The 13,111-nt window shown below is 36.7% G+C and overlaps 1 long non-coding RNA gene across 1 annotated transcript; it reads left to right on the top strand.

The window, feature by feature from the left end:
- Positions 1–1,789: 1,789 nt before the first annotated feature.
- Positions 1,790–3,419, top strand: LOC134618924 (uncharacterized). Its single transcript, XR_010091941.2, has 5 exons — positions 1,790–1,878; positions 1,992–2,143; positions 2,258–2,290; positions 2,595–2,748; positions 3,207–3,419. It is a non-coding gene; the product is annotated as an uncharacterized LOC134618924 (long non-coding RNA).
- The last annotated feature ends 9,692 nt before the right edge of the window (positions 3,420–13,111 follow it).

Genomic DNA, 13,111 nt, shown 5'->3' with positions numbered 1-13,111 from the left:
AGAGATGTAAACCTTTTAAACTGTGTGGATCCAAGTGGAGGGATCACATTTTAGTCATTCAGTTATTGAAAGAATATGCCCAGATAGCAAGACGACATTGAATCTATGTTGATTTTTCATCCGAACCGTCGTATATGGTCGGGGTTGAAATGCCAATGTTGTAACAACGTTGAAATACTGTGGTAAACCGACGGTCTTACTATAGAGACGTTGTAACGATGTTGATTCACCGTTGTTTTTTTGTCATTGATATTTGATCTATTTATAGTCGACCAGGTGACAACAACAACATCGAGAAAACGTCTATTTATAGTTGACGATCATTCGGCTCCGGTCACCATCAAAAACCATCGATTTGTAGTTGAGCATTAAATTGCATTGCAACTGATCGGGTATAAAGTACCAGAGAAAGTAAATTTATTGTTCATTTGTTATCAATGACTTGGTCTAGTTCACCAGCTTTAAAAAATCGTGTCTACGTGCAATTTATGTATAGTTGACCGGGAAATTAAAGCAGCGATCACTTGGACTATTCCGCAGCACCCCTCTCACATTGGTACACCCCCCCCCCCCCCCCCCCCCCCCTCCCCCGGTATTCATTGTCTTCTACAGTAGAGCGGGACATTTAATTTACTCTCAGCGGAATTGACCGGAGAAGGCATCAGTTCATGCACTGCACTGGCCTGCACCATGATTAGTATAAGGTAAGAATGAATGATTTTTTTTCCTACTCGGTATTTCCATGTTTGCATTTGAATAACAGTAAAAAAAAACTTGTTAATGTTGTACATTAACGAGTTTTTTTTTTACTGTTATTTAAATTGTGTCTACTTCTTACAATCCGGCAACAAATAAATTGCACTGCGAACAAAGTATATCAACAAAGAAAACATTTTTGTTTCATAATTTCTTCGTTATATTCCCTTACAAAGCTAGCTTTAACGCTTCGAGGTTTCCTTTGTTCTTGCCGTCACCTCGGCGCTTGACCCAGACTTTCGCTCTGTAGTTGCTTAGTACTACAAAAAATTCTAAATCTGTGATATATGATTGATAAACGTAAAGTTAACTGTATAAACGTGTTCAATGACTTTGTTACTTTTGATGATTGGAGAGCACTCGCTTCAATGCGCACACGAAAACTTTAGACTCAGTTTGAATGCTCACGCAGCATGCGTGACTGTACGTTGCACGCTCAACTAACTTTACGTTGCACGCGTACATGACTTTCCGTTTGTGCCTTGAATAATGAATAAGGCTACGTCCACACGTACCAGCGTATTTTTGAAACCGCTGATTTTTCTATGCGTTTGCACCTTTTGTCCACACGTAATGTATGTCTGGCCATACATTGTGTTTGTATTTCCAGGCACATTTCACGAAGCAGAACGCAGTCTTCAGAGATATCCACGTGAACGCTGTGATACGTCTGACCTTCAGTCCGAAGAAGAAACCCAGACCAGTCTTAAAAGAAAGCACAAGTAAAACCTTTATATTCACAAACATATCTTTGATTGTTAAGAATTTATGATCTTGTCTTTTATACATATCTGTGGTGCTTGCATACTGCAATATCACCACATAATATAGTCCAAAAAGTGGAAGTTTGTAAACTTTTTAAAAATGCAAAGCCGTGTACACTTGTGCACTTCAAAAATTCATTGTATACTGTACCTTCTTGCACGTCTCTGTTTCCTGTGTGTGTTGTTAGAAATCAAACTAACTTTAGGAAACAATATGCCAAAAGCATATTTACAATTACTTAAGACCGTTTTTAATTTCTTTTCTTTAGACCAAATCCCCTGTACACATATACGGACTCAGAGGATGAGCAGCCTACAAAAAAACGGTTTCCCCAGGCCCCTCGAGTGAAAATACCAGGTAATAAAATACTGTCTAGTGTCTGTGTACATATCTGTGTCTGACACGAGGAAACTTTTTTGACAAGTTGTCTGTATTCTTAAATACTTAAAAAATTATCTTTTTCTAAACAGCCCTCATCACTCCGCAGTCTGCCCCCCAGCCCACTGATAGCAACCATCATAATGCCCCACCCAGCTTCCGGCACCTTTCGCCACTCCGGCACAAACCGACACAGCTTTGCGATCTCGCCAGCATGCAGAGTCTGATGTCTTCCCTATAGATGGTATGCTTTTAAAAAAGCTTTAAAGCTGCATCACAATGTCATTGTACTCTTATCTTCAAAACACCAGTTTATACTCCTGAATGTCATCTTGTTGTGATTTTTTTTTTTCTGTAGATTCCAGAGACTCTGTGAAGCCACTATTACAAGGCAAGTTTGAAAATCTTGGAATTTCACAGTTTACATGGTATAACAAATATATGTGACAGGCAAAAACTAGTAAACACTTTTAGCAGTTACAAGAACTAACAAATGAATATCCAACAAAAGGGAATAGAAATACATTGTACTGCCAATACTTTGGTTTATTCTTTGTATGACTTGAAAACCAGGCTTTAGGGAAAACCAAATGACATGTTTCTATCATCAATTACATGAAGTAAACACACAAGCACTTGCATACACATTTAAGACATGAGACTCGCTAATTCCATCTCTTAAAATGTGTCTATAGGTGAGACGCTTTGCGTTGATTGGTGCTGCTGGATGGTTTATGCCATTACAAAGGAGCTGGCCTCTGTACTCAACTGGACAGGGGAAAAAAAACAAGGACCAGACAAAGCAAAAAAGGGCATTTAAAGAGACAGCGCCGTGCAGATGCATATTTGGTAAGTTTTAACATTTATTGTAGTTTTATGAGCCTAAAGTGAACAATAAAGGGATCAATTGATGTGCTGGGTGCGTTTCACATTTCCTATGTCTGTTTTTTGCTATATTACTTTGTCTTTCTTAATAACAAGACTTTCATGTCCGGTTAATCTGGAGATGGAGTCTTTGGTCTTCGGCTTGTTTTGTCCTCGGGTTGTACACTTTGTACAGCCCGAGGACCCATGTTTTCTTTTTTTTTTTTAAAGGATACACGGCACACCATGCTAAGACATATCGCATTTTCAGCTTATAGCTCTTTGGGAATCAAATGCGGCAGTTTGCTGATTTCCGCCTGGTGACTTTCATGTTTATTAGCCTAGGAGTTTACATACTTTCTCCCTGCTGAAGACAATTAACAAGAGCTTATTCATGTGCTCTAATTCCCTTTTTTTGTGTGTGTGTCTATTTTTTGTCCTAGATGGCCTGGCGCAGCAGGTAGGGGCGAACTCTATGTCTGAGTTGGTCTTTTCTCAAGCAGTCCAGAAATGGCTCAGATATGCTCCAGATCGTACGGGTGGCGCGCAGGAAGCACATCATCCATCCCCATCCCGGAGTAAATAATAAAAAGTGACGTGAAACATAGAAATGTAAATAGGAAACTTTGTCTTTTAATAAAGTATTTTGCAAATGATACATGTCTATTGACCTTTTTTGGTTTTTTGTTTTTTTTTCAATAAAAAGCAACTGTGCGAAAGAGGTGGAAAATCAATACCATATCTCAACAGTGTTTCAATATCAGAATCTGACATTGTTTCAATGTCAACAGTGTTAGAAAATATAACGTCGAATCAATGTCAGGTTTCAACATTGATTCAACATCAAAACCTGACGTTGTTTCAACGTTAAAAATGGGGGCAAGAGTGATGTTGGGTCAACGTCACACTTCAACGTTGCTTCAATGACGTCGCCTGATATTGACTCAACATTGTTTCAATGTTTCCTTGCTATCTGGGTGAACTTTTAATATTCATTAAGAGGTTTTTTGACTCTAAATTTCCTTTTCTTATTTCTTATGTTTTTCTAATTTTAATTTAAAAACTTTTCACCTATTTTCTAACTTCTTCTGTGTCTTTCAAAGCTCAGATTTTTAAACTTTTTAAACGGTGTGGTTTAAAAAGTCATCAGTGATTCAAAGAATATGAACTTTTAAAATTCATTCAGAGGTTTTTTGACTCTAAATTTTCTTTTCTCATTTCTTAGGTTTTTCTAAGTTTTATTGAAAAACTTTTCAGCTCTTTTCTAACTTCTTCTATGTGATTGTCAGCTTTTAGCAGTTCAGCACTTTTGTTTTCAGGTGAAAATTTCTGTATTTTCCAGCTCATTCAACATTTTTAGCTTAATATTCAGTAATTAATTCATTTCAGTGCATACATTCAGATTCAAGCATTCACACTGCAGTTTCTTCAGAAAATGCACTTTCTAGTTATTATTATATATTCCGTACGTTTTTTGGCATCTAACTCCTTCAAAACCGTTCAACTTAGAAAAACCATTCAAACACCGTTAGATTCCTCTTCTTTTGGACATGACTGCTTCTACTTTTCTCATTTTTAACATTTATATTTTTAATTTTATTCAACTTTTTTCAACAAAAATTTCCCATGTATTTCAATGGAGAGACCCTTCAAATTCTCATTCAACTCACTCCTTTTCAAACTGTATCTACTTCCACATACATTGACGTAGAGCCACCATTCAAACTTTAAAACGAAGACAAGGTATTCAACTATTCAACTTGTATTTATCTTTTCAATATCTTTTATACTTTTTCTTCAGTTCCAGTTTAAGTTTCATGATGTTTTTTCACCCGTTTCAGAGTTTATAATGGGTGTGTATGGGACGGAATGTTGCTGCTAGAGTGAGACAGCTCAACTGGTAGAGTGAGAGCAGGGGGGGAATTAATCTTAAGATATTTTCTTAAAACTGCTGCTGTGTCCGCAGCGTTTCGTCTACAGGTATGATTTTACCCTCAAAACGTAGCCATCGCTGTCCTCTTTCATCCAATGTGTTTACTATTGTACTAGGTGTTATGGTTCTTTCATAAATGTCACCAAAGCACAGCCTACTCCCTCCAACTCTTCCATAGACTCTAATGTTAAAATGGCTCAGAAGGTTCGTTTGAAAATCAGAAGTACAGGCTGTCTTTACACTGTCACCACATCAATATAATAAACTCCACAGCCATGAAATCTGAGAATTAAGTAGACTAGACATTGCTGGCGCTCACGGTGAAAGAATTTTGTCAATACGACCTGTACTTTTCATTTGGGAGCGATTTGTTTCGGCCTGACTTTTCTGTTAATTTTAAGCAGCAAAAGTGAGGTGCATGTCTGTGTGCGTGTGTACTGAGCCATTGGGTGCAGTCACTATAGCAACCAGGCTCACACCTGCCTGCTTAATGAGCTCTGTCTCTCACTGTGCCAAGATTCATCTTAAACACTTCTCTTTCAACTGCTGCTGTGTCCACAGTGTTTGCTCTACAGCCATCATTTTACCCTCAAAACGAAGACATCCATGTTCTCTTTCCAACACCGTGTCTTTCAAAGGTCAGAGTTTTAAACCTTTAAAACTGTGTGGATCCAAGTGGAGGCATCACATTTTAGTCATTCAGTGATTCAAAGAATATGAACTTTTATTATTCATTCAGATGTTTTCCGATTCTAAATTTTCTTTTCTCATTATTTAGGTTTTTCTAATTTACATTTTAAACATTTTCAGCTCTTTTCCAACTTCTTCTGTGTGGATTTCAGCTTTTAGCAGTTCAGCACTTTTGTTTTCAGGTTAAAATTTCTGTATTTTTCATCTCATTCAACATTTTTAACTTAAAATTCAGCAATTAATTTATTCCAGTGCATTTATTTAGATTCAAGCATTCACACTGCAGTTTCTTCAGAAAATGCACTTTCTAGTTATTATTATTATTATATCATATTCCGTACGTTTTTGTGCATCTATCTCCTTCAAAACCGTTCAACTTAGAAAAACCATTCAAACACCATTAGATTCCTCTTCTTTTGGACATGACTGCTTGTATTTTTCTCATTTATAACATTTATATTTTTAAAATTATTCAACTTTTTTCAACAAAAATTTCCCATGTATTTCAATGGGGAGACCCTTCAAATCCTCATTCAACTTATTCATTTTCAAACTGTATCTACTTCCACATACGTTGACATAGAGCCACCATTCAAACTTTAAAACGAAGACAAGACATTCAACTATTCAACTTGTATTTATCTTTTCAATATCTATTATACTTTTTCTTCAGTTCCAGTTTAAGTTTCATGATGTTTTTTCACCCGTTTCAGAGTTTATAATGGGTGTGTATGGGACGGAATGTTGCCGCTAGAGTGAGACAGCTCAACTGGCAGAGTGAGAGAAGCAAAATAATTAATCTTAAAATCTTTTTTAAAACTGCTGCTGTGTCCGCGGCGTTTGCTCTACAGGTATGATTTTACCCTCAAAACGTAGCCATCGCTGTCCTCTTTCATCCAATGTGTTTACTATTGTACTAGGTGTTATGGTTCTTTCATAAATGTCACCAATGCACAGCCTCCTCCTTCCAACTCCTCCATAGACTCCAATGTTAAAATGGCTCAGAAAGTTCGTTTGAAAATCAGAAGAGCATGGTGTCTTTACACTGTCACCACGTCCATATAATAAACTCCACAGGCATGAAAACCGAGAATTCAGTAGACTAGACATTGCTGGTGCTCACGGTGAAAGAATTTTGTCAATACGACGTGTACTTTTCATTTGGGAACGATTTGTTTCGGCCTGACTTTTCTGTTCATTTTAAGCAGCAAAAGTGAGGTGCATGTCTGTGAGCGTGTGTATGGAGCCATTGGGTGCAGTCACTATAGCAACCAGGCTCACACCTGCCTGCCTAACGAGCTCTGTCTCTCACTGTGCCAAGATTCATCTTAAACACTTCTCTTTAAACTGCTGCTGTGTCCACAGTGTTTCCTCTGCAGATATCTTTTTACCCTCAAAACATCGCCATCGTTCTTCTGTTCCCAGCACCGTGTCTTTCAAAGCTCATAGATACAAACTTTTTAAACTGTGTGGATCCATGTGGAGGAATCACATTTTAGTCATTCAGTTATTCAAAGAATATGAACTTTTAATATTCATTCAGATGTTTTCTGACTCTAAATTTTCTTTTCTCATTTCTTAGGTTTTTCTAATTTAAAATTAAAACATTTTCAGCTCTTTTCCAACTTCTGTGTGGATTTCAGCTTTTAGCACTTCAGCACTTTTGTTTTCAGGTGCAAATTTCTGTATTTTTCATCTCATTCAACATTTTTAAGTTAAAATTCAGCAATTAATTCATTTCAGTGCACACATTCAGATTCAAGCATTCACACTGCAGTTTCTTCAGAAAATGCACTTTCTAGTTATTAGTGTGAATGCTTGTAAAAGCATTCACAGTATTGTTGTTGTAATCTTTATTATTAGTGTGAATGCTTGTAAAAGCATTCACAGTATTGTTCTTCTAATCTTTATTAGTGTGAATGCTTGTAAAAGCATTCACAGTATTGTTCTTCTAATCTTTATTATTATATTTTATTCTGGATTCCGTACGTTTTTCGCCGTCTATCTCCTTCAAAACCGTTCAACTTAGAAAAACCATTCAAACACCGTTAGATTCCTCCTCTTTTGGACATGACTGCTTCTATTTTTCTCATTTATAACATTTATATTTTTAATTTTATTCAACTTTTTTCAACAAAATTTTCCCATGTATTTCAATGAGGAGACCCTTCAAATCCTCATTCAACTTACTCATTTTCAAACTGTATCTACTTCAACATACGTTGACATAGAGCCACCATTCAAACTTTAAAACGAAGACAAGACATTCAACTATTCAACTTGTATTTATCTTTTCAATATCTGTTATACTTTTTCTTCAGTTCCAGTTTAAGTTTCATGATGTTTTTTCAGCCGTTTCAGCGTTTATAATGGGTGTGTATGGGACGGAATGTTGCTGCTAGAGTGAGACAGCTCAACTGCTATAGTGAGAGGAGCGACAAAATTAATCTTAAAATCTTTTTTAAAACTGCTGCTGTGTCCGCAGCGTTTGCTCTACAGGTCTGATTTTACCCTCAAAACGTAGCCATCGCTGTCCTCTTTCATCCAATGTGTTTACTATTGTGCTAGGTGTTATGGTTCTTTCATAAATGTCACCAAAGCACAGCCTCCTCCCTCCAACTCCTCCATAGACTCCAATGTTAAAATGGCTCAGAAAGGTCCTTTGAAAATCAGAAGAGCAGGCTGTCTTTACACTGTCACCACGTCCATATAATAAACTCCACAGGCATGAAAACTGAGAATTAGGTAGACTGGACATTGCTGCCGCTCACGGTGAAAGAATTTTGTCAATACGAGCTGTACTTTTCATTTGGGAGCGATTTGTTTCGGCCTGACTTTTCTGTTCATTTTAAGCAGCAAAAGTGAGGTGCATGTCTGCGTGTGTATGGGGCCATTGGGTGCAGTCACTATAGCAACCAGGCTCACACCTGCCTGCTTAACGAGCTCTCTCTCTCACTGTGCCAAGATTCATTTTAAACACTTCTCTTTCAACTGCTGCTGTGTCCACAGTGTTTGCTCTACAGCCATCATTTTACCCTCAAAACGTCGCCATCGATGTTCTCTTTCCAACAGCATGTCTTTCAAAGCTCAGAAATATAAACTTTTTAAACTGTGTGGATCCAAGTGGAGGGATCACACATTTCAGTCATTCAGTGATTCAAAGAATATGAACTTTTAATATTCATTCAGATGTTTTCTGACTCTAAATTTTCTTTTCTCATTACTTAGGTTTTTCTAATTTACATTTAAAACATTTTCAGCTCTTTTCCAACTTCTTCTGTGTGGATTTCAGCTTTTAGCAGTTCAGCACTTTTGTTTTCAGGTGCAAATTTCTGTATTTTTCATCTCATTCAACATTTTTAAGTTAAAATTCAGCAATTAATTCATTTCAGTGCACACATTCAGATTCAAGCATTCACACTGCAGTTTCTTCAGAAAATGCACTTTCTAGTTATTATTATTTCATATTCCGTACGTTTTTTGGCATCTAACTCCTTCAAAACCGTTTAACTTAGAAAAACCATTCAAACACCGTTAGATTCCTCTTCTTTTGGACATGACTGCTTCTACTTTTCTCATTTTTAACATTTATATTTTTAATTTTATTCAACTTTTTCCAACAAAAATTTGCCATGTATTTCAATGGGGAGACCCTTCAAATTCTCCTTCAACTTATTCATTTTTAAACTCTTACTACTTCCACATACGTTGACATAGAGCCACCATTCAAACTTTAGAACGAAGACAAGACATTCAACTATTCAACTTGTATTTATCTTTTCAATATCTTTTATACTTTTTCTTCAGTTCCAGTTTAAGTTTCATGATGTTTTTTCAGTCGTTTCAGAGTTTATAATGGGTGTGTATGGGATGGAATGTTGCTGCTAGAGTGAGACAGCTCAACTGCCAGAGTGGAAGCAGGTCGAAAATTAATCTTAAAATATTGTTTAAAACTGCTGCTGTGTCCGCAGCGTTCGCTCTACAGCCATCATTTTACCCTCAAAACGTAGCCATCGCTGTCCTCTTTCATCCAATGTGTTTACTATTGTAATAGGTGTTATGGTTCTTTCATAAATGTCACCAATGCGCAGCCTCCTCCCTCCAACTGCTCCATAGACTCCAATGTTAAAATGGCTCAGAAGGTTCGTTTGAAAATCAGAAGAGCATGGTGTCTTTCCACTGTCACCACGTCCATATAATAAACTCCACAGGCATGAAAACTGAGAATTAGGTAGACTAGACATTGCTGTTGCTCACGGTGAAAGAATTTTGTCAATACGACTTGTACTTTTCATTTGGGAACGATTTGTTTCGGCCTGACTTTTCTGTTCATTTTAAGCAGCAAAAGTGAGGTGCATGTCTGTGTGTGTGTATGGAGCCATTGGGTGCAGTCACTATAGCAACCAGGCTCACACCTGCCTGCCTAACGAGCTCTGTCTCTCACTGTGCCAAGATTCATCTTAAACACTTTCAACTGCTGCTGTGTCCACAGTGTTTGCTCTACAGCCATCATTTTACCCTCAAAACGAAGACCTCGATGTTCTCTTTCCAGCACCGTGTCTTTCAAAGCTGATAATCACAAACTTTTAAAACTGTATGGATTCAAGTGGAGGGATCACATTTTAGTCATTCAGTTATTCAAAGAATATGAAGTTTTGATATTCATTCAGATGTTTTTTGACTCTAAATTTTCTTTTCTTATTTCTTATGTTTTTCTAATTTTTATTTAAAAACTTTTCAGCTATTTTCCAACTTCTCTGTAGTTGTCAGCTTTTAGCAGTTCTGCACTTTTGTTTTCAGGTTATAATTTCTCTATTTTTCATCTCATTCAACATTTTTAACTTAAATTCAGCAATTAATTCATTTCAGTGCATACATTCAGATTCAAGCATTCACACTGCAGTTTCTTCAGAAAATGCACTTTCTAGTTATTATTATTATTATTTCATATTCCGTACGTTTTTGTGCATCTATCTCCTTCAAAACCGTTCAACTTAGAAAAACCATTCAAACACCATTAGATTCCTCTTCTTTTGGACATGACTGCTTGTATTTTTCTCATTTATAACATTTATATTTTTAAAATTATTCAACTTTTTTCAACAAAAATTTCCCATGTATTTCAATGGGGAGACCCTTCAAATCCTCATTCAACTTACTCATTTTCAAACTGTATCTACTTCCACATACGTTGACATAGAGCCACCATTCAAACTTTAAAACGAAGACAAGACATTCAACTATTCAACTCTTATTTATCTTTTCAATATCTATTATACTTTTTCTTCAGTTCCAGTTTAAGTTTCATGATGTTTTTTCACCCGTTTCAGAGTTTATAATGGGTGTGTATGGGACGGAATGTTGCCGCTAGAGTGAGACAGCTCAACTGGCAGAGTGAGAGAAGCAACATAATTAATCTTAAAATCTTTTTTAAAACTGCTGCTGTGTCCGCGGCGTTTGCTCTACAGGTATGATTTTACCCTCAAAACGTAGCCATCGCTGTCCTCTTTCATCCAATGTGTTTACTATTGTACTAGGTGTTATGGTTCTTTCATAAATGTCACCAATGCGCAGCCTCCTCCTTCCAACTCCTCCATAGACTCCAATGTTAAAATGGCTCAGAAAGTTCGTTTGAAAATCAGAAGAGCATGGTGTCTTTATACTGTCACCACGTCCATATAATAAACTCCACAGGCATGAAAACTGAGAATTCAGTAGACTAGACATTGCTGGTGCTCACGGTGAAAGAATTTTGTCAATATGACGTGTACTTTTCATTTGGGAACGATTTGTTTCGGCCTGACTTTTCTGTTCATTTTAAGCAGCAAAAGTGAGGTGCATGTCTGTGAGCGTGTGTATGGAGCCATTGGGTGCAGTCACTATAGCAACCAGGCTCACACCTGCCTGCCTAACGAGCTCTGTCTCTCACTGTGCCAAGATTCATCTTAAACACTTTTCTTTCAACTGCTGCTGTGTCCACAGTGTTTCCTCTGCAGATATCATTTTACCCTCAAAACATCGCCATCGTTCTTCTGTTCCCAGCACCGTGTCTTTCAAAGCTCATAGATACAAACTTTTTAAACTGTGTGGATCCATGTGGAGGAATCACATTTTAGTCATTCAGTTATTCAAAGAATATGAACTTTTAATATTCATTCAGATGTTTTCTGACTCTAATTTTTCTTTTCTCATTTCTTATGTTTTTCTAATTTAAAATTAAAACATTTTCAGCTCTTTTCCAACTTCTGTGTGGTTGTCAGCTTTTAGCACTTCAGCACTTTTGTTTTCAGGTGCAAATTTCTGTATTTTTCATCTCATTCAACATTTTTAAGTTAAAATTCAGCAATTAATTCATTTCAGTGCACACATTCAGATTCAAGCATTCACACTGCAGTTTCTTCAGAAAATGCACTTTCTAGTTATTATCTATACCACATTCCGTACGTTTTTTGGCATCTAACTCCTTCAAAACCGTTCAACTTAGAAAAACCATTCAAACACCATTTAATTCCTCTTCTTTTGGACATTAATGCTTCTATTTTTCTCATTTTTAACATTTATATTTTTAATTTTATTCAACTTTTTTCAACAAAAATTTGCCATGTATTTCAATGTGGAGACCCTTCAAATTCTCCTTCAACTTATTCATTTTTAAACTCTTACTACTTCCACATACGTTGACATAGAGCCACCATTCAAACTTTAAAACGAAGACAAGATATTCAACTATTCAACTTGTATTTATCTTTTCAATATCTATTATACTTTTTCTTCAGTTCCAGTTTAAGTTTCATGATGTTTTTTCAGCCGTTTCAGAGTTTATAATGGGTGTGTATGGGATGGAATGTTGCTGCTAGAGTGAGACAGCTCAACTGCCAGAGTGGAAGCAGGTCGAAAATTAATCTTAAAATATTTTTTAAAACTGCTGCTGTGTCTGCAGCGTTCGCTCTACAGCCATCATTTTACCCTCAAAACGTAGCCATCGCTGTCCTCTTTCATCCAATGTGTTTACTATTGTAATAGGTGTTATGGTTCTTTCATAAATGTCACCAATGCGCAGCCTCCTCCCTACAACTGCTCCATAGACTCCAATGTTAAAATGGCTCAGAAGGTTCGTTTGAAAATCAGAAGTACAGGCTGTCTTTACACTGTCACCACATCAATATAATAAACTCCACAGCCATGAAATCTGAGAATTAAGTAGACTAGACATTGCTGTCGCTCACGGTGAAAGAATTTTGTCAATACGACCTGTACTTTTCATTTGGGAACGATTTGTTTCGGCCTGACTTTTCTGTTCATTTTAAGCAGCAAAAGTGAGATGCATGTCTGTGTGCGTGTGTACTGAGCCATTGGGTGCAGTCACTATAGCAACCAGGCTCACACCAGCCTGCCTAACGAGCTCTGTCTCTCACTGTGCTATGATTCATCTTAAACACTTCTCTTTAAACTGCTGCTGTGTCCACAGTGTTTCCTCTACAGATATCATTTTACCCTCAAAACGTCGCCATCGTTCTTCTCTTTCCAACACCGTGTCTTTCAAAGCTCAGAGATGTAAACCTTTTAAACTGTGTGGATCCAAGTGGAGGGATCACATTTTAGTCATTCAGTTATTGAAAGAATATGAACTTTTAATATTCATTAAGAGGTTTTTTGACTCTAAATTTCCTTTTCTTATTTCTTATGTTTTTCTAATTTTAATTTAAAAACTTTTCAGCTATTTTC

This window comes from Pelmatolapia mariae, linkage group LG20 (genome assembly GCF_036321145.2).
Source record: "Pelmatolapia mariae isolate MD_Pm_ZW linkage group LG20, Pm_UMD_F_2, whole genome shotgun sequence".
Lineage (NCBI taxonomy): Eukaryota > Metazoa > Chordata > Actinopteri > Cichliformes > Cichlidae > Pelmatolapia > Pelmatolapia mariae.
Note: the sequence above shows the minus strand (reverse complement) of the source record. Positions and strands in the feature narration are given on the sequence as shown.